The sequence below is a fragment of the Wyeomyia smithii genome, chromosome 1 (assembly GCF_029784165.1).
Source record: "Wyeomyia smithii strain HCP4-BCI-WySm-NY-G18 chromosome 1, ASM2978416v1, whole genome shotgun sequence".
Classification (NCBI taxonomy): Eukaryota; Metazoa; Arthropoda; class Insecta; order Diptera; family Culicidae; genus Wyeomyia; species Wyeomyia smithii.
In genome coordinates, this window is record NC_073694.1 from 15,759,781 (window position 1) to 15,780,997 (window position 21,217).

At 38.2% G+C, this 21,217-nt stretch overlaps 1 protein-coding gene across 1 annotated transcript in view; it reads right to left on the reverse strand.

Moving 5' to 3' along the window:
* Window positions 1-18,915: 18,915 nt before the first annotated feature.
* Window positions 18,916-21,217, reverse strand: part of LOC129718984 (protein MAK16 homolog) — a 72,726-nt gene continuing 70,424 nt past the window's right edge. Inside the window, exon 4 of the mRNA XM_055670283.1 lies at window positions 18,916-19,052. The gene's annotated coding sequence lies outside the window, so the exon portion shown is untranslated. The remainder of the gene's footprint in view (window positions 19,053-21,217) is intronic.

Below are 21,217 nucleotides of genomic sequence, written 5' to 3' on the forward strand. Positions count from 1 at the left end.
TGATCGTAGCACGCCGTTTTGATTGTGCTCGTCATGAATGTTTAACTGTTACAGTTTTGAATGTCCAAATTGAAAACAGAGTGCAATTAAGGTGTTTTTCTGGAGCCTTTTTCTCGTGTAGTTTTGTGTAATAGTATTGTTTATTAGAATTTATGGTGGAATAGATTAATTGATATGTATTCACTGATATGTCGTGTGCAATGAATTTTTGAACGCACTGACTCTCGCATGACAGGTAATAGAAAATTCAATAAAGTTGAGTTTGACATCTGATGACTATTTAGTCAGCCTGAAATAATCATGATTGGTTTGGTCTTATCAATAATTTTAAGACTTTGGATTAGTATGTACATCTACACCTGATGTTTGCACTTAATGTTTTAGATACACCAAGCTTTGCCATTTTTCTATCTTTCCAACAGGATCACACCCAAGGTAATGAGTAGCTCAACTTAGTAATGAGCCAACATGACGCATAGTATGCCTCGAATCCGTCATCTACCACGTTTTTGCACGGTCAGGCTTCAAGTAGGGTTCTATCAGCCAAACATGTGTTCACCTCGAAAGCAATGGTTGTGGATAATACATGAAATCTTATGCTTCACCTTTTCGATTTTTCTAGCTTTTGGGCTGCTTATGTTTTGTATACTATGTTCCAATAATGACTAGGTCGGCATTTTGTTAACAAACTTAAGACTATAATATCGATGGATGGTCGATATGGAAATTTTCATTTTTAAATTATTAAGGCTTTGTATGCATGAAACTTTGCCAATTTTTCTATTTAATAGGCAACATTCGCATCGACAACTAAGAGAGAATCGGCGTTAAATGTCGTAGTGTTTCGATGTAAACCGCGTTTCCGGCTCGGGAGAATTTTACTTATATTAACGTTTTCGGAATATAATGATTTCGAGGGGTATACCCAGATACTTGTTCATGTCTCACTATGACTGTTTAACCGAAGATTTCGTCTGGTCGATAAATATCGCGATTAACGAAAACGCGATGTATACCTTCCCAAGAATCGCGACGGCCGACGTGCGTTCGTTTCTTCTCGGGATTGGGATTGACTCGGGATCGACAAATAGCTGATTGCTACTAGTAGCATGGGCTACATCGCGTGCGTCGTACGCAGAGGATCGCGACGTTTGGCTAGAAATTTGCTCATGGTTAGTTTTCGTAATAAGCGTTTTTCGCGGTATCTTATCTTTATTTTGGAGCAGACAAAGTGTATACGAGAAACGTCGTTGGTCGATCTGTTAGGTAGAAAATGTCCGGTTGACCGAACCCCTAAAGACTCCGCGTCGGTACCTCCATGAGGACAACGCGCAACTGATTTCGGTGTAAAGAGGATCACCTTACGAGGAGATATCATATCATTTGAAGTTGTCCCAATTTGATCAAAGGTCCAGTATTCTTGCGTACGATTTATTGTTGCGGTGTTACATTGTCAAACTGAATGACTTCGAATCGCATTATGAATATCGTGACGGATATAATAAACCTGTTCGCGCGATACTTGTTCTAACCCGACACTCGAAATCAGCGCATCGTTTACCAAAACGAACCCTGCTGTGTACCTTGTCCTTTCTCCAACATCCCAGTGATTTCTCGTGGAAGTGCAGAGGTGTTCTCGGCTTCCAATAAGCGAGTATCACGTCAACATTTTCCTATACAAATTCCTTCTTTGACCTGCATTCGGATGCGGCCGGCGCTGGTATTGCCTAATATAAAGATTAAGGTCACCAGTTTTTACACATTGAGGATGCATGTTGGTCCCAAGCATCATCTGTTGGTTCTCTGTGTAATTACAGCTGATCTGGCAATAACGGAGTAGCAACCGCGGGCGGTCAATCATGCTCATGCTCATGCTCATGCTCATCACTTGCATATACGTATTTCAACACTTACTTAGTGCCTTCGTCAGTGCTTATTTGGACTGGAGTTTTAGGTAACAATTTAACAAGCCAAGAGAAATGATTACCCTGATCTCTGTTAAGGAGGGTAGCTGGATTTTGTTTGAAAATTTCTAAACTTCCTGCGACATCTAATTTCCAAGGGAATGTTACTGATCGAACTAGACTAATGTTGTCGGTAGTCATAGCGTGATCTTCATGAAATATATGTTCGGCTATTTTGGATCTGAAATGGTGAGTTATTTCTTTTTCTGAGTCTTTCTTAGCCTTTACAAGTTCTGAAGTATGTTCCTTAAACCGGATGTCTAAATCTCTGTTAGTTTGGCCAATGTAAACCTTATCACAATGTGGACATGCAACTTTATAAACACCCGCCCTATGCAATTTGTCAATAGTGTCTTTAGTAGACCCCAACCTTGTTTTAATTTGATTCTCACCTCGACTTTTGTAACAGGGGCCTATACTGCCGTTCCAAGCATAGTTGTCCCATGTTCTTCACAAACCTTATGCACCATGGGACAACTATGCTTTGAACGGCAGTATAGCTTTGAACCATGCCTGTAAACTTTGGTGCCCCTAGCAAAGATACAAATGACACATTCTACCGTGACGTTACAATGTTTTGACAATTCTGTTGGCATCATTTTAATTCTAACTTGAATTTTTTTCATGCAACCCTTTGATATTATTACAGATTCGAAAAGTAGACAAAATTTCCTATAAGAATGACGTATAAGAATTTTGTTTACTTTGTTTATATTACTTAGAGAAGTGAAAATGTAGCGTGACGTTACAACGCGCGAGAAATTGAGGTGTCGGGACTTTTCTTACAAAAGTCAAAAACTCTGCTCTGTTTTGGAATTTTATAACAATTTCTTCTTCCACGATTTGATAACAAATGATAATCGAACATTTTGCCATGTTTAGAGTGCCTATAACTGGTAACATCTATATTTGAGAAGCTTTTATATTTCGTGACGTATGTGTCCTTAATTCCAACAAGAAACCATTCAAAAATTATAATAACACAAAAATGCCGCGCTTTAGTTTTTTTCGCTCCCATATTATTTCCTTGATTTTCTAAAACTCACACTACTTACTCAAAAAAATTCGAGTGCATTTTTGCCGCTGAAGTTTTTTTCACCTAGACTTGCCCCAAAAATAAATAGCTGGCTTATTACACGATATGGTGTTGGTCGTTCAAAAATGTTCTTCTCATCGTTAAATGTGGTGATGTCACGTCCCATAATTGCGATAACCATCACATTCGGAAGATTGGCTTGAGCGATGCGGACGAAGTATTCATTTCATTAATACGGTTACCTTGCGTCAAAAGTTTTTCTTTTAGGGAACATTCGCATGTTACATAACGCGGAAGTTGACAATTTTCAATCCCCCCTCACGCAATGCAGTGTAATATAATATAATAGAATAATATTAGATTTTTTTTAGAATGTAACGTTACTCATGGATGACCCACAGTTTAATAATTAGAAACATTAATCCATTTTACAAAATTTATTGTCTGTTATATGACAGATGTAACGTGAACTAATTCAGACGCATCATGTATGTTTTTAAACATAGACGAATATTATATAAGGGGAGGAAAAAAAATTCGTGACGATCCCAAGTAACAAAATGGGCTATATCTGAGTTTTTTAGTGCTAGATAGAACCAAAATACAAAACCTTCAATGCCGACCACGCGGCTCTAAAGACCTATTAACAACAGCTATATACATGTGTCATGGTTAGTTGGCCCAGGTTTATTGCAGTCATTAAAACTTTATATGCGCTCCATCATAGGACCAAACGTTTTTAACAGGCCGATTTGCTGCCATAGAATGGCCTAGAAAATTTAATTGATATTTATTCTCCAAATTAGTGTAAAGCAACCAATTTTATCTCGGCTTCATTTCTCAATGACAACGTTATATACCAACAGTGTCGTGAAAACAAAAAAGTGCAAGTTTTCTTTCTATAATGATAAATTATTATTGTCATTCAAATCGATCTCGTGCATGTAAAAACACATGCCGTGAAATATTTATGGTGAAACTGGCCACAATTTTTATCGTGACTACTGCGCGCCGCCGTAATTATGTAGGAAATGAATATTCAATTAAAATTTTATTCCTCTGCACTAAGGTGTTGATTGGTTAAATGCCATGATTTGTTATATTTTGTTGAATGTATAACTTAATCCATCATTCGAATTTCGAAACTACCCTGTGGTATCAGTAATATTGTAAAATAAAATGCTGAAAGGGATTGAATTTCATAATTTTGTATTTCTCGCATTCAAGACGACATGTTGTTTTCGGATAAACCCTCGAACGCATTCAAAATCCTCCATCATAACTGATTCTCCTAATTTGGTCAGAACATAACATATCTAAAACCAAACAAGCCTATCAGGGTATACATCTGCCTAAGTTACGATCATCAAGTTTTATTTCAGCCACAATTATAGCCTGCAGGTTTTAGTTTTATTTGATCATCAGAAGGACTATCATACAGCTTCATGCATATGACGGTTGGCATAGTATGGCTGTAAAGAATACTTGCGGATCATATTTCATGGCTATCAAATAAAACCAAAATACAATCATAGACTTTGATGTAAGTTAACATAAAACGAAAACAAAACAATCCTAAGTCTTGAAGCATTTTGATTGTTACTTGGGATACAACGCAAACTAAACCCGGTTGTAACTCAAGTTGTATTCAACCTAGCTGCGATCTTTTTAAAGATATTTTTGAATATAAAGAGAAAACAAAATATTGCTTTGATTAAATGTAAGGAGTTCCCATGAAGTACAAAACCGTACTTTTTTCGTGACGTTACAACGCTAAATTACCCCTGTTTTCATATTAGCCTAAGATCAACATATTTGAAATTTCACTTCAAAACCCTTTAGACATCGAATAAAGCACTTATTTCACAGACATATAACATAAAAAATTTATTATAAATACATAATCCTGATCATTTGTAACCATTTAAAAAATATGTAACCAAAAACGCTTGTTTTTTGTTAATTTTACTTGAACTTTGCAATTAGTTTTCTACAGTTTCATAAACACTATAAATTTGACATTTACGTTTTTGGAAGGTTCAAACACTATAGAATCTAGGAAAAATATTTACTTTGCTGAAATATGCATTTCAAAAATTGGTTTGTTGGTGTAGCTTCGCAGAGAATGTGTCAAATGCGTCAAATGATTGGAATTAAGGTAAAACTTCATTTTACTCTACAGAGACTTCACGCTCTTCCGACTTGGATAGGTGCACCAAAATTTACAGGAATGATTAAAAAGCTGAAATCTTTTTTAGTTTGAGGTCTAGGAAAAATTTTTACCCCAGAGCTTGAACTAAACACTACAAGATATTCAACCCTAGGGGTTGGTGAAATGGTGGAAATAAACTCTGTAATTAGAAGAATTTTTCACAAAGGTTACAGAGTCCGTCACTGATAGGGAAACATTAGAAAAAATGTCAAACAAAATTATCAACAAGTTTCAGCAAAAAATCGTAGCAAAAAACAATTACAACTCAGTTAAAGTTTTTTGCTTGATAAGATTTTTCTGTTTTACTGTATTACGAAGACTGCTAATATACGTATATTTTTTTGTTAAATAAAAAATACAAAATATCATCTAACTATTGTGGTTATACTGTTTTTATCGTTTGCCAGTTTTATTCACAATTTGACATAATGTACCCCAGGATAAAAAGCAACGACGTAATCCCACGTCAAAAAAACAAAGATTATAGCTTTTTAACCTGTTCTGTGAATTGTGTGTGCCCTTAGCCAGCTCTGAAATGCGTAAAACCTTCAGAAACTTAAATGAAGTTTACCCGCAAGCAAATGTAGAAGCGAGCAATTACTCTGCGGCTTTTCGACGCATTTCCGAATGGTTAAAAAGCTAAAATCTTTTATTTTGTTTTTCAGTTTAAGCTCTAGGACGAAACCTGTGTTGACCAGTGCATCCGGAGTGTTTCAAAAGTGCCTTCAAAGTCTCAGAACTGCTTCGAACAAGCTTCAGAATGTCTTAATTTTTCATAAATATCTCAAAAAGTTCTTACGAATGGCGAAATATTGTTTCAAAATACCCATTAAATGTCATAGAATGCCGTTTCGCAAACAAGTCTTCAAAAAGTCCTTGAAATACTTAGCTTGTAAATACTCTAACGATTATTTATCCACGTCTAAATAATGTCTAAAAAATGTCTAAAGAAAATGTCAAAAATATATTAGAAACGCCCTTCCATGTTGTTTTATTCAGAAGAGGCAAAATTGTCACATATCATTAAATTTCAAACGGATAAAATAGGCATTATTGACATATAAAAAATATCCAAAAATAACCAAAATGTCGATAATACCAAGTGTCTCGAAAAATTCCCAAAAATGAAATTACTCCATAAAGTCACAGAAGTATCGCAGAAAAAAAAACAAAAGGATTTTCACAATGCTTAAAGCTATTTCAAAAATGTTCAAAAAATCTCACAAATGTGTTGAAAACATTATGAAAATTTTACGTAAGAATCTTCTTTTCTAGATGTGTAATTTCAAAATATCCAAAAATATTTAAACGAATAAAATCGTCAAAAATGTCCGATGTATAAGTAATTTAAAAGAAATGCTAAAACCTAAAAACAAAACCCTTACTACTTAGGATCTTTGACATCGTATGGCCTGATTCTACTAAGATTCGAACCCAAACCCACTCGCTCGTCAAACCTGACTCTGTAACAGTGCGGCCACAGCTTCGTAATAATTCCAGGGTTCACTACGTTCAGATTTTGAGGTTATACTTTTGTAATATTGCTGCATGATTTCCGTAGTATAGTTTTTCAAATATCAATTTTGAAATGTTTAGATTTCTCAAATCTGAAATTCTGAATTTCAAAACTCAGGGATTTTGTCCTTCAGGTTTGGGGAATTTGCAGAGTTAAATAATTGTTTTTGAAAATGCCATTTTTTTATATCAAAAAATCTTTTTTTCACATTTTACATTTGACATTGCTCTTGGGATTTTAAGGTATTAGTAGTTTCCATAGCTTTTAGTTAAAAAAAAAAATCAGAAATGTTACCAATTTAAAACTTAGGCAAGATTGCGAAAGCTATATAATTATTAAATTTTAAAACAATATAGTTTCAGAATTTTAGCAATTTATATTAATTAATATTAAAGATTTGATGAAGATTTTACATGTTAAAAATTCTAGATTTAAGGTATTTTAAAGATTGCTAGATAGTCGTATTACGTTATACGTTTATTTTATTATTTTAGATGTTTAGATTAAATGATTGTAAACATTGAAAACAAATTTTAATATCGGAATATTCTCGAAATTTTGAATTTTATATTTTACAAACCCTTTTATTGATGTTTCGTGAAGTCGGCTTTTCTTGCTTATTTTGATCGACTCGATATCTCATTATAATCGTATAGTTTGAGCATAATTACCAAATGTAGTGCCGCAAGGAAGTATTTTTGGTACTCTGCAATTCACGCCTTGATTTGAATGAAATATTTATTCTGCCAGCAAAAAGTTAAACACTATATAGCAATTACATTGTCTGCGTCGAAGTCCGCCGAATAAAATGTCATCCGTCACAAACATTGTATTTTCTCTTTATTTTGACATCGACATTAGAAATAGATTTCTTGGCATACTGCCACTTACAGACCAGCCACGTAAACATTGATCTAATAAAAGAATTATCGCATCGTCTCAAGTGGCTCTGAGCAGCAAATCTATTCGGATTAAGCCCCGGCACTCACGCTTCAAGTGCAAGCGCATGAATCCATACACGGAAACTACGTATGAAGGCTCTTGTAATCGAATGATTAAGATGACAGTCAGTCACCGATTTCCGAGCTCCAGCAGCGTCCCTTTATGTAGGGAAGTCACTTAAACTTAAAAGCCTGTCTCTCTTGCTGTTCGATTCCCAACCCTCCCCGTTAGCAAGCGAAGGAGAAGGAGGAGGAGGATTTCAAAGTCAATCATGTGGCTTTTCCTAGCTTCGAACATGTCCATCAGCAGCAACGACAAGGACGAAGATGGAAACAGCAATCATACGTCAATCAACATACGTATGGCTTGCTGGTTTTTCGGCTGAGATCAATCCCAAACGTATCGTACAACGTTCGAAAAGTCGTTTAGAACGGAAGTACATAGTCATCGGTACAAAGCACTATCCCCAAAGCTTACCCATTACTGTCCATCTTTTTCGAAAATCAACGTCCTTCTCTCGAGTGCTGCTATTGCTCGTTCCACTACGTCCTGCTTTACCTTCCGTGAACAGTGGACCGGCAGATTTTCTGTTGAATTTGTCACCCACTTGGTTCCTGCTAACGTTCGAATGCACATGCCCTTATCTAGAGAACGGTAGGGGGAGAGTTTTCACAGAAAATGGCTGCACTGTTTCCGCAAGGTCTCCGTCTCCGAACCACGTTTGTCTTAAAAGCAATTTCAAACTGCTGCCAATGGCGGTCAGCCTATTCCACCCAAACCGGAAACGGGTCGCAGGTCATCAAACAATAATCACTCTACCGACCACGAGGACGAGAACCGCACACACGAACCGACGACCGAAAAATGCCGGAACGTGACTTCGTCCTGGGTCCTAGCCGGGTTCTCCTCTGGTGCTTAAAGCTGACCAAAGCCAGGACATTTCCCACCGGATCATTTTCCGATTATTAAACGGAAGGCGTCACGAACGCACCATTCTGACAAATGACGGATGGGAAAGGTTCCACGTTTATGATGATGATAGAAGGGAAAAACACTAGACGGGGTAATTCCCCGCGGTCTCAGCCGGAGCAAGAAAAACGCAATCGTGTCCGACGTATGTCGATGAGGGAAAATAACGAACAGTCTGGGTTTTTTTTCCTTCCTGGCTCGCCCTTCGATTCATTTCTTTCGATCCTTTTTGCCTCGGGACGGGCAGCGACGGTTGTGCAACCTCGAGTGCCGAAAGTAGTGCCCTGGGACGACGAATGGGAATCCAAGAGACAATGGGACTTGCGTGATTTATATGCCCGCACCGTAAGTGGACTATGGACGACAAAAAGTGATCAATTGGATGGAGAGCTGTAAGCGTCAACCAACAACGACGCAGTTTTTCCATAACTGATTATCAGTTGATTCATCTTTGCTCGAAGAAGTTACAAATGTTGAACAACTTTAGCATTATTTTTTACTGCAGGATTAGCACCAATTAGAGCATTGATATTGTTCACCTAAATTTATTCATTTGTTCATAGACAGGCAGATAACCGGATGTCAATATGCAAGCCTTCAAACTGCTCACAGATGGCGCGAATTACACAGAACAAAATGCTGTTCAACTGTGCAGTCATTTTTTACAATGTTTTTTGCTCCCCAGCTCTGTACCAGCTGCACCAGCTTGCGAGTATCAATTTCGACTGGCAGTTTTTATTTCCTCCCGGCCGACCGACCGTCAGAGCAGCGATGGTTGCTACTTGTAGACATTGCGGCTTCATCAATTATTCATGGCAAATTTTCGTTCCTGCTTCTCTGTGTTGGGCGGGTTAACTTCCACTTGGAAAATGACATTTCCCACTCCTCCAATGTGCAGCCACATCCAGAATGTTCAAGTACGTATCATCATTTACAGCAGTAGCAGCCAGCAGCACTAGCAGAACATATCTTACTTAGAATTCTACCAATCGTGACCTTGTCGGATAACCCTAAAACAGGAGACCAAGCACCAAAAAAACGCAAACTTCAAAGTCACCGACTGGACCGGAGAACCCATCAATCAATGACTAAACGAGATTAAACCGTGTAGCTTCGTGTAACCGTGCAGAAGAGGCAGCGAGAGAGAGAGAGGGTTTTGGGGAGGGATTATTGGAATGCTGTGATTTATGCCGTGGACTTTGTTGCAGCCGGACCCTCTGGTGCTTTGGGCTTCGTCACGAAGGGATACATTTTCCCGCCGGATTGATGAGAGTCGCATTTTCGACAGCAATGGTGAAAAGTCAGCTTGCAGTTCGCTTTAAAACTGATGGGAAAATAGCTACCGAAACGATGGGTGGAGTTAGTTCAAGGAAACCCTTGTGCGAGATTCAATACTTTACAAGAAAGCTTAAAGAATAAAAATGACAGATAAAACGTAAAAAACTAGAAAGTAAAATGCAAAAAGGAAAACGGGAAATTTAAACAAGAACAAGTGAAAAGAAAATAAGGCAAACCCACGAGTAAATTGGAAGAAACAAGTAAAAACTGAGAAGCAAACAGTAAAACGTAAGAAGCTTAAAAGAAAATATTAAAATGCATAAAGCAGATAATAGAAGGTGAAAAGCAAAAAGTGAAGAGTATTAAGTAAGAAGTAAAAATATGACAAGTAAAACATGAATAAAACATTAAAAAAATTGAAAATAGTAGCAAAGAGTAAAAATTAATGACAGGAGGAAAAAAACAGGTTGAAAAATTATAGATCGGGTATTTTTACCCGATAACCGTACCCGACGGGTCGGGTAACGCCAAAAAATATTTTTCGTGTTCGGGTCGGGTACGGGTAATTTAAAAACCATGGCTTCGGGTTCGAGTCGGGTACGGGTTTGAAAAATTCTCAACTGGTCGGGTACGGGTAATTCGATTTTCGTGCGTTATGAGAATTTAATTATTAACTTTTCAAGCCTAGGTGTTTTAGCATAGTCTTGGTCTGGGAGGGAGAAACGGTTAAGAAGCTGTGGGAGTGTCAAATGAACCAGAATGAGCTGTCAATTAGAACCAGGAAAAAAGCATCTTTTAGTAGCAGGTATTTTAATAACTTGAAAGTATCGCCTTGCTTGAAAAAATATTTGTATTCAGTGTAGGGTACACATAACATTTTGGTTTTATTTCCACGTAAAATAATAAATATCATAAGCTTTCAGTAACAATCCTGCCAGCGTATTTCGATTATTAAACTTGCGCTTCATGGATTCACGGTCCAAGCCGGCTTTCTTTTGAAATTTGAGGAATTGCTTAACCAACTTCTGTTTTATGTAGCGACAATTTTGTACTTGCAGCGGTTGCAAATAAACTCTTTCCGAAATGCCTCCTACGTAATTATTACTCGGGTATCAAAAAAATAAAGTTTGGTAACAATTTCGAACCACAGACAAACAGACGTGTCACTCGATAACGATTTCATCGACCAAAAAAATAACGATTATTTTGAAGTTTTGCTTAGTGGGCAATAATGCCGCTAGTGTCTCTATAAGCAAGCGTGCACATTCATTATCGAAGACAAAAACTGTCAGTGATGCCGCGGTTGTTGATTTTAGCAAGCGCGCACACCCATTAGCAAAGACAAAAACCGTTTTATGAATATAAGTTAATAGGCAATAAGCGAACCAGCCGCCAGATTAACTCATTTGAAAACTCGAGTGATTTTCAGAAAACTTTCATCGTGAAACATCTTGTCCAGCCAGTCTGCATCACAAACATAAGTAGATAAAATAGAGGGGTCCACTAAAGGTTAATTTACCCTATTCTTCTTGTTTCGATCTGGTTCATTATAAAGTTATTATGAATCTTCCAAAAAAAAAAATTCTAATGAATTTTTAATAATCTCTCGAAAACAAAATAGAAATTTTCAGCAGTGTATCATACGTAGGGGGAATAGGGGCATAATGAGCACCCTAACTTGGTAGCTGATTTAAGCATGGAAAACGACAAAAAATTGAGGCTGTCTGCAGTGCAAAACTTGCATTAACTATCTATAATTAAAGGTACACTATTCACAAATTTAAAAGTTTATCGTATAATGGTGAAAAACACAAATTAGATTCATGCTTCAAAAACTAGCAATCAGTCGATGTGTGGGGCACAATGGGCACCCCACTGGGGCATAATGAGCACCCACGGGGTATAATGAGCACTCTAATAGAACATATCTTGAAACTGTGTAGAAGTACAACTAATGGGCCAACGTTTGCCGCGGGATGCCGAGATACTTGGCGGCTTGTTTCGTGAATGTCCTGTCGCGCCTTATGATGGCCATTTCTGCCTGCAGTCCCTTTTTTCTGACCGATTCGGTCTCAAAGATTTTCTAATATTGGTTCGCACCATCACTGTAAACAAACACTGACTATGGAAACAGACAAACTCACAAGTCTACTAAGATGAATTTCAGGTAAGTTTTTGCCACATGAACTCATGTGCTCATTTCACCCCACCTAAAGGTGACCATTTCGCCCCTATCAAATTAGTTAAAGTTAACATGAGATTTTAATACTAATTATAGCTTAAAATCAAAACTTCAATGATGGTGAAATTTGGGATACGACCCGTAAGTCATATTGATGTGTCTACATACTTAATTGAGCCATTTAAACGACCGTAGAAGCTTATTTTGTAGTGCGCAATAATAATAATTTTTCCAACATCCGGGAACCAAGTTGATTTTTTCAATGTATTTCCATATTTTAAACAGACAAACCACTTTTGTTCAACATAAAGAGATACTGTAGTAACTACGGAAGAGTTCGACATACCATATTGTATTAGAAAATGCGTAGTTTCGCTCAAAAGAGGGGTGCCCATTTCGCCCCGTGTGCTCATTATGCCCCTAATCCCCCTATGTGTACAAAATAAATAGTTGAAATCCCTGATCAATTTTATTATGAGGTAACTAACACGAAAAATGGAACCCAAGTTCTCCGCACACAGTTACGAATAAATTTTTTGCTGCGTGATAAAAATGGTCTAATTTTTCAACATCAGACGAGCGGACGTTCTCAGTGTCAGATGCTACACTGGATTCTAGGATAACCAATATATCGCCTGGAACTCTGGGTTCATTAACATTAGTTCACATGAACACTCGGTTCTAGCCTAACTCAGTCGACAACAAAAAGGGCCCTTTTTGTTCAAAAATTTTCGACGAAAAATTATGCTACGCCTACATAATTGAGCTGTGGAGCAGTATCCACGGCGCCATCGAAACGACTGCGAGAGATGTGGTAGGTACGACGCGTGGAATACAGCTTATTGGCTGGTTCGATGCCGAGTGCCGCAAAGCGACAGATGAGAAGAACCGTGCCAGGAGCCGCATGCTCACTGCGGCTACGCGTCAGAACAGAGAGAGGTACAGGGAGCGAAAGCTGCCGAAAATAGAACCCACCGTCGAAAGAAGCGCGAGTACGAGGAGCAGGTGCACGCCAGTGCAGAGGACAGCTATGCTCAAAACAACGTGAGAGTTTCTGTCAACAGAGTCAGAGGCAGGAATTACCCCCTGAGCAGAGCAGGAACAGGATGACGATTATGAGTGACGAACAAGCTGTGGAGCCACCAACACAGGAGGAGGTGAAAAAGGCGATTAGTGAGCTGAACAACGGCAAGACCGCTGGTAAGGTCGGTATCGAGGTCGAACTTCTAAAAGCGGAAAGCGAGCGGCTGTATTATGCGATCCACTAGATAATACTAAGGAATCTGGGCGGATGAACAAATGCCGAACGACTGGTTGGAAGGCCTTATATGCCCTATCTATAAGAAGGGTCATCGATTGGATTGTGGCAACTATCAAGCATAACGTTGCTAAACTCCGCATATGAAATGCTCTCCCGTATCCTGTTCTTCAGATTGAGACCGTTAACGGAATCCTTTGTTGGAGAATACCAGGCTGGTTTTCGACAAGGGCGTTCTGCTACGGATCAAATCATCACCCTGCGACAGATCCTCGATAAGTTCCGGGAGTACAACTTACCGACTCACCATCTGTTTGTGGACTTCAGGGTGGCATACGACTCAGTGAAAAGAAACGAGCTGTGGCAGATCATGCTGAAACACGGTTTCCCTAAGAAACTAATAAAGCTGAGTCGTATGACACTGGAGGGATCTAAATCGTGCGTGCAGATAGCTGGCGAGACATCAGCCGTGTTCGTAACGTTGGATGGACTGAAACAGGGGGATGCGCTCTCCAACTTGCTGTTCAACATCGCTCTTGAAGGTGCAGTACGAAGAGCAAACGTGGAAAGAAACGGTACGATCATCATGAAATCTCACGTGCTTCTTGGTTTTGCGGACGACATCGATCTCATCGGTATCAACTGTAAGGCCGTGGAGGAGGCCTTCGTACCTTTTATGAGAGAAGCAGCGAGATTGGGACTTGTCATTAACTCTGCCAAAACGAAGTACATGGTAGCTGACAGAGAGCGTGGGAGTCCCCGTGGTGTTGGTGCTGAGGTGGAGATAGATGGGGAACGGTTTGAATTGGTTGACGAATTCGTTTAACTTGGTACCCTTGTGACATGTTACAACGTTATAAGCCGTGAAGTGAAACGACGAGTTGCAGCTGCGAACAGGGCCTTCTACGGACTACGTAACCAGCTAGATCCCGTAGTTTGCAAACTCGCACAAAACTAGCGCTGTATAGGACGCTGATACCCTCGGTGGCCCTTTACGGACATGAAGCATGGACGCTGAAGGAAGTTGATCGACGAGTGCTCGGAGTTTTTAAGCGTGAAGTTCTGCGATCGATACTTGACGATAAACTAGAAGATGGAGTGTGGCGCAGACGCATGAACCACGAGTTGTACCAGGTATACAAACATGCTGATACAGTGAAGGTGATACAGCGAGGCAGGCTTTAGTAGAGAACCAGGAAGAGGCCGTCGACTCCTCGGCCTCGCACGCGGTGGATGTGCGTAGTGGAAGAAGACAAAATAGAAGAAGCTGGACATCTCTAATTCGTTCGGCCCTAGACCGGTGAACGGTCCGTTAGCCACGTGGACAACTTTGGGGGGAGTGGGGGTTCGTTTTATGTCCACGGTCTATACAATTTTTTTAGAATTTATATGGGCAGTTGTTCACGGAGGGGGAGCAGGGGGGGGCAAAATCGGTAAAAATCTGTCCACGCGGTATGTGGATGGCCCCTATGCGATTTTATGCCCCCCCACGTGTTCTTCGGCCGAGACAACTCATTCAAGCCAAAACCAGAAATACGAATTATGGCTCAAATGATCTCATCAACGCTATAAGCAGAATATTTCAGGAGGCGTTCGGTTCGTTTGATTTTAACTTGCCACCTGTTGCTTATCGTCAGCGTCTGTGTTCCATGTTACTTCAAGTTCGATTAAGATTATTTCATAAAAACCCAGTTGCAATGATTTTAAATTATAAATAGGTATATAAAGTATATTTGACACGGCAGGGTGACGACTAAATTTCCAAAGTAAATTTTCTGATATTCCCTAATGTTTCAAAATTTCTTCCCAGACTATTTAAACATGTTTATAAATGTTTCAATATACGATACGATATCATAGATTTTCACACCTAAACCACGAAACTAGGATGAGACTTAAATTGGTTCACAGTTTAACTATTTAGTTTTGCTTTTGTTATCTTTAGTCTCAAACAAAAACATTTTTTTTTTGAGAAACAAATCAGTTTGACATAATTGAAAATAAAGATTATATTGATTACAACAAAAGGTTCGGATTTGTTTTTTTATGTCGCTGATTTTTCTGATCAAAAAATTAAATCTCTGATTCTCCAGATTAAAATTTATTAAAACAAATTTTGTATAAGAGCATTCAATGGGGATTTTATTATATCGATAGGAGTATGATCGTTTTCAGAGGTAAAAAATCTATAAATAAAAAAAATTGCTGTCGGAAAATTTCAAAAATCTCAAAAATATGTACAAAATTTTCCTTAAAATCAGGTTTTTTCTGAGAGTTTTCAATGAACATTAAATTATTTTGAAAATTGCATAGCAGTTTATTGGTTGAAAATGTGGTCTCCATCATTTTTCTGCCAACTTTTTTTTAGCTAGCAGAACAGAATTTTGGAGAATAAATTTCTTTACTCCAAAATGCAAAAACCTCTTTAAAACCAACTTCAGATGAAGGTATTTGATCAGCACCCAATTATATCAGCCCCTTTCTGATCGTTTTCAGCGAGAAATAGTAAAAAATATCGGACATATTAAAATGAAGGGTTTTCAAGAGCATTTAATGAGCATTAAATTGATATGATCATTTCATAGCAGTTTGTTAGTTGAAAATGCTCTTTTTGATCATTATTCTACTAACTTTTTCTTAAGCCAGCAAAACAGAATATCGGAAAAAGTCGCCACAAAACAAGCGGAAAAGGTTCAAAAATGTCCCAACACTAGCTTGGAAGGATTCAAGATCCTTTGAGCAATTGAAATATACCCTAAAATGTGTCCTCAAGGTAACCCGAATAAACCAGAAATTTCACAAAAACGTATGTAAACTGTCTGAAATGCATGAAAAAAATATCACAAAACGTGTTCGAAAACAGCTGAAAGATTCTTATGAAATGTCCAAAATATTTTAAAACTGTATAAAAAATGTCCAAATGGGGCACAAAAGAGATCAAACATGTTCCATTTGTCCCAGTAATGTCTCTGATAATCTCAATAATGTCACAAACATGTCTTACAATTCTCTAGGAATTAACTTGAGGAACTCAAAGTTGGTAAAAAATATTTGAACAAAATTTCAAGAAAGCCCTAAAAGTCAAAGACTGTGGTGCTGTTTAAAAAATAATTGAAAAATATCTCAGAATGCCCTAAAAACTTAAAGGTTTTTGAAAATAGTTTCAAAGCACCCAAAAAAGTATACCATATATTCTCAAGCGTCAGAAAAATTTCAACATGTTTTTTTTTCTAAACATCGTGAAATGATTTTTGAACATTCTTCTAGAAACGTCTGAGGGTGAGCTCAACAATAAGTTACAGTTCTTGTTTGAGTTTTGGATCAAATCCGATAACTAGTATTGTAATTTTCAGGATGATTATGAGGATTCAAGATTTAAGATTCGGGAAGTTTTGTTTGAACTTTCAAATAAATAATGCTTCCGCACTCCGACGTTTCGGCTTTTTGCATTTCAGTCTTCTTCAAGGATGTCTATAATGGAGCTCCTTCTCGTCTAGTCTATTTATTTAACTTCAGGTTACAAATTTTTAGTGTAACAATTCGTATTCTAGTTCCACCTTACCCTCTAAGTTTATCCTGCTTCACATTCCTGGATGTACGCTGATAGATCATTTTTGGCATTCTTTATTCCACTCGAAATATGACCAGTGACAACAAAGGGCCTTTCGGCTGTTGAAGAAGCAAAATTCGCTACCGATCTGCCTCCCACGGTGTCACACGGCCGCGTGTGACAAACCGGCTCGAAAATGACACTCAACTAGCAGCTGTTTGATACACACACGCTCTCTGGTAGTAGGGGGGCACCTCACTTTTACACCTTCCGCCCCAGTGCCACCAAATAAGAGAGAGACAAAAAAAATGAACTCCCTCAACTACGCTAGAGACAAGTCTGGTTTATATTTAAATTAGCACGCCTGCCAGGCCAGGCCAATACAACCGGCAAATATGCCTGTCGCACACTTATTTCACTCCTGTTTACGTCGTCGTCGTCGTCATGGTCCACAAAGCGCACATGTGTTTTCGATTGTCAGCTTGCCGCTTTTGCGCACGCGAACGCGACAAATTTAGCGCACATGTGTGCGTGAATGTTTGGCAGGAAATTTTGCCATACCCCAAGCACCGGACACTGATTGAGGCAACAAACTCACTCATCATTTTCCAGATCACGAGCAGACACGGCTTTTAGGTGGCCCTCCTCCTTCTCCTCCTCTGGAGGGTGGATAGAGGTGCACAAAGTGTCACATCTTAATGGAGCAGCACAACCGGAATAAGCGAATGATTGAGAGTTTGATTTTACAGGTTCTTCGCACGATTTAGTGGTTGTAGTACTTTTGAACGTTACACAACTCACTTTAACTAATCTTTAACCAATCTTGTCAGAATTTGTTTCAAAAATTACAGCTCGATTTAAGATCGCCACAGCTTCCATTCGATGGAAGCTTCTTCTTTTGTTATCTTCCCACAGTAGCACGTGTCAACAGTGCATGCAATGGTAGTCAGCACGAGACCTCAGCTCTGGAAGATTTGTAAACAAAAACAAACCCCGCACTTCGATTACAATGGCGTTAAACCGGCCGCGACGGAACGCGCGAGAGCAAAAAAAAACCCGCCGAATGACGACCGATTCCGACGGTAGCAAATACGGGTACTGCGGTTGACTGTTGAACTGGGCAAAGATCAACTACGGATGGTGTTTTTTTTACCTCTCGTGTATTCACTGATCTGCTCAATAGGACTAGCGCCGCGCCAAGGGGTTTCTAGTAAAATTTTAAACTAAAAGCAGTTGTATGTTATGCCAAAAATTACACAAAAAAATCAATTCTTAATCCTTTATAACAAAATAAGTCACTTCAAAATAAATTTCAATGGACCCCTCGTCAGCCAACTGTCGCCAAACTGTGCTGGTATCGCACCCGCCGCACTGACTTCCACCAGGAATGTTCGCACGTATATTTGAACATGCAAGCAACACAGATATACACAGCAATTAGATCAACAACGACAAGAAGAGACAGATGGGGAGACAGCAAAAAAGAAACCGGCTCGTATGGAGAATCTTTTTTTAGGAAAATAAAAAATCAACACACCGAAAGCTAATCGGCAATTACTACACCTAAATCCCGGCAACACTTCCGTCAGCCAGTTAATCTTTTGTCTAAAAGGTAGCAAAAATAGAACCCGTGCCGTGTAAGCGTTCCACAACACGAATGCCAGAAATATCAGCAAAGTGCATCAGAAATAACCTCTAAAGCAGATTTTAATTTGCATCTCGCCTAAAAATAATGTCCTTTTCGGCTGGCAGCGACTCAAAATCTATACAGACCAACGATTCTTAACGCAAGGTTGCTCGCTATAAAAAAAAGTGTTGAATTCAATCCAACTCTAATTTTATATGCAATTTGATAGGCCACGACAGATGTCACGAAACTTACCCTAAACCGTTGGATCCGTTGTTGTTGTTGTACCGCTCACCATTTCCGTTGCAATCGATGGCAGTACTTCCGCCGTTAGCGCTGCTGCTAATGGCCTCCATCGGGCGGTAAGCGAGCGGAGTGATGGACCCGAGCTGATCGTCTGCCTCGTCGTGGTACACCGAATCCGCGATCTGCTGCGACAGCCGGGTCAGATTGCAATCCTGGTGGCGGAACGGACCCGGCAGCAGGAAGCGCAGTGTGGCCCCATTGCTGTAGGGCATCTGTGGAAGGGAGTTTGATATATTTTTAGAAATCATATAATCAGACAGCTTGAGTTCTATTCAAAAATCTAAATCTTAATCCAAAATCCCAGAATCTGATATCAGGATCTGAAAATTTATACTTTTTTTTCTTCATCTATAAAATTTACACTTGACAAATATGAAATTATTCAGGCTAAAATTCGTAGACCAAGTCTCGAAGCGGGTTACTTTTTAGTGACTTGGTTACTATTTTCCAAAAGTCACTAAGGTCACTTTTTTAAAGATATTTGCTGAACACAGCTCTCAGCCCGAATGAAGCAGTTTGCAATACTTTAATTTTTCAGGGTTTTTTTGTCAGGAACAGTAATTCAAATTGAGCGTGTTAATGTTGACATGAATCGAAACCGTGAGAGAAGAATCAAGACTAGATTACACGGACCATCTGCCACTGTCAACGGAACGGATCGTGCGAACTGTCGCAAGCGAAATTTTTTCAAGTTACAGCTGGATTTATTCTAGATTTCAAGCAGTTTTCGGTTCTTTGCGTAGTTTTAGATGCTCCTCAACAACATCTGGCATCTCTGCTCGTGTTTTGTGTTTCCGGTAGTGTTCTTCCGTCTTCGTCGTTTAGTGATAAAAAATGGAAGAAAAAAAGCACGAAACAAAAAATCTGAAAATAACAATTGAAAGATAGGAGGGAGAGCTACACACAAAGAAAATATTACCAAGCGAATACGTAAAAACAACGCAAATTTACGTAAACCTAAATGTTTTCACTGGTTTAGGTATGTTGATATTGATTCCTCAAATCTTGCTAAAATGAGAAATCCCCAAATCCAAAATCCAAATTCTTATTTAATCCAAAATTTTAAATCTCTAATCCTTGATTCAGTAACTGTCAGGTCCGAGAATTCGCTAATCAACCTAAAACAGTCAAGCTTTAAATTTATAACTCTAAAACTATTTTATCGGGAATTCCAAATTCTAAACTGCTTGTATTAGATAATGTTCGATTGAAAGATTATTATATCAACAGCTCAAAGCTAGAGCAAATATTATTTTTATTTTGTGAATGAAAGAAAAGTATAAATTATAGTGTAGTTACATTTGTCTTTCTTGGTATCAAAGATTTTCACGTTTTATTTTTCAGTATAAAAGTGGTTATACATTTTCGGATCGGGCTATCGGATGTTTTATCTATAATGACAGTTTCTGTCGCTCAAGGTTGCCAACAGTTGCTGCTGCGTTCGCAGGGTTCTTCTCGCATTCCCAGGGTTGCGCGATTACCACATTAGATACTCTCAAACCTAAAATAGGCAAATGTACTGGAAAAGTAAAACCCTTGAATTTCACATACTAAAATCAAGAATCCTAGAATGTAACATTCTTATATTCAAAAACTCTAAACAAGGCATCCTCAAATCCTTAAGTTTAAATTAAATCTAGAATCTTCGGATCTCAGATCCATATAACCGAAATTCAAATTCTTGAATCCAAATCTCTATGACTAAATTCCTTAATCTTGAATCTAAATCCGGTAATTCTAGAATTCCTAAAAGTAAACCCTCGAATCAAACCTTCTAAGGTTGAGACAAATATTCGAAATTCACGGTGAAACACTTTTCAAACTTGTTGAAATTCAAAATTTTAAAATATATAACAGCAATTTTTTTTAAAGATCAAAAATTCAAAACTAATAAACTGCAAAGATTCAAAGTGATAAATCCAAAACTTGAACGAAAAAATTCTTTAAAAATTCGAAAATAGAAACAAAAATTCTCAGCTCAGCATGACTTATTTGATAAACAAGAACGAAACTTTACGATTTAGAAACGTAATTAAAATTTCACAGTTCAAACATATAAGATCTGAAATTCAAAATCTAAAATTAGGAATCCAGAACCTAAATTTCTATGGCATTTAAGATCATTAAGTTAAAATTCATTACAAAAATAATAGCCTAAAAATAAGTTAGTTTATTCAGTCCTTATACATTGTTGTGCATAAATAACAAAAATAGCTAAAACATGGACTGACTCAAAATTGAGCACCGCAAAATGGAACATTATTACAATTTTAGATAACTTCGCCTAATGTTCAGTTTCGTGAGGATAGACATATTTCGATTGTGGAGTGACTGAAAATATAATTAAATCGTTTGAGCGTTCTATTTTTCTTTGTTT